This window comes from Haplochromis burtoni, unplaced genomic scaffold, assembly GCF_018398535.1.
Source record: "Haplochromis burtoni strain Fernald_Lab_line unplaced genomic scaffold, NCSU_Asbu1 Contig_2243, whole genome shotgun sequence".
In the NCBI taxonomy this organism is placed as follows: Eukaryota; Metazoa; Chordata; class Actinopteri; order Cichliformes; family Cichlidae; genus Haplochromis; species Haplochromis burtoni.
Window position 1 is genome coordinate 1,995 of NW_024584604.1, and position 1,669 is coordinate 3,663.

Genomic DNA, 1,669 nt, shown 5'->3' on the forward strand with positions numbered 1-1,669 from the left:
CTTTAAAGTCATATCAGTATCAATATCATTATAATACCAACACAGTATTATGATATTTGTATTAGTTAAAGAAATAAAGCTTTTATCATAAAACAAATATCTCAGACTTTTTACTCACTTGGAAAGGAAATGGAATAAGTGAGATGAGCTGTCAAAGATGACAGGAAGTATCGATAATTAGTTACACTTAGTGATAAAAAGTAATTTTAATTCAAATAATTAATTCAAATAAGGATATACATTCTGAGTCATGTGATTTCACCCTTTAAATAATTGCTACAATGAATACAAGAACTTTCATTTTGTTGGAAATCTATACGTCTTTTTAAATACCCAACACTGATACATGAATCACTTGAGAGGAGACCCTGCAGGGCAGAAAGCACTATTAAGTATTTTATGCAAAGTTTGGCATGTGTGCCACACTGCTGTGGTGAAAGTAGTATTTATTGTTTACACTGTTGGTCTGTGCCATATTGTAGTGTTAAAGCTATTGCAGTATTTCCAGAAGAAGTTAATCAGTGTTTTGGTGAATAAGATTGGCAGCCATCTTCATGTCCTTAAAACAAACTCTTGACAGTAACTTTAAAGGATGAAAACCAGGTCCAGGTGGAGGATCTGCCTGAAGAAACGGGAAGTACATTGCAAGCAAACAAAGAAGCAGTTATACAGAAAGCAGGGCTGACAGAAATATAACAAGCAAATGGCTGAATTACACAGAAGCAGAGATCATACAGTTTAGTTTTTAGTGCCTTTGGGTAAATTTTGACAGGCACTACAAAAAAGTGACACTATTGTGACACTGGGAGAGAACTATTAAAAATGGAAATTATTTTAATAAAAGGAAGATCAGAAAAGCTTAACACCTAAAGGTGGCTGTACAGGATGTAATGCAGCAGAAACATCACAGAAAAAGGTAAAAATAAAGCACATGCTGCAATGAATAAAGTCCAAACTGGTGTAAATGTGATTAAACCTTAGAAAACACACTTAGAAAAGAGGAATTTACCCATTTTAACATTTATATGTTTGTGTTTATTCATAATAGATTATACTTGCTTGTTTTGGCTTTCTCAAATTAATGATGTAGTAGCAAGGTGAATAAAATCAATATTAACAAGAAAACTTAAAATCTGGCTTAATATTAGACATGAACGTCTTCTATCCTTTAATGCTTACCATGTTTCTGCACAAAACATGTGTCTTACCTGTAACCAGTCGTGTGTAGTTATATACTGTACTTTCTACTGTACTTTCACCTGTGGAAACACACGAAAAAGAAAAGAATGCAACATTATATGTTTGCATCATCCACTTCATGCCAGAGCAACATGCTATAATAACATATAGGGGCTCATAGCAAGACCACTGGAACATTTATCTTTTCTGTTCTAGTGTAGAAGGGTAAACCTCACATATGTGTTAAGATATTCATGCTAACGCAGAATTCAGCAACTGAAAATAGTAGTGAAGGGTCCTGAAATACTGACGCACCGACGCATGTATCAAGCTCACAGAGCGATGCCTGTATCGGTGCGTGCGTCGCTTTAAGAAAAAGTCACGTGATCGATACAGCCGCCCTATCAATCATTGCCAACGCGCCAAACTGTGTTTAAAAGGTACCGCATAGTGATGGGATTTCCGGCTCTTTTTAGAGAACTGGCTCTTT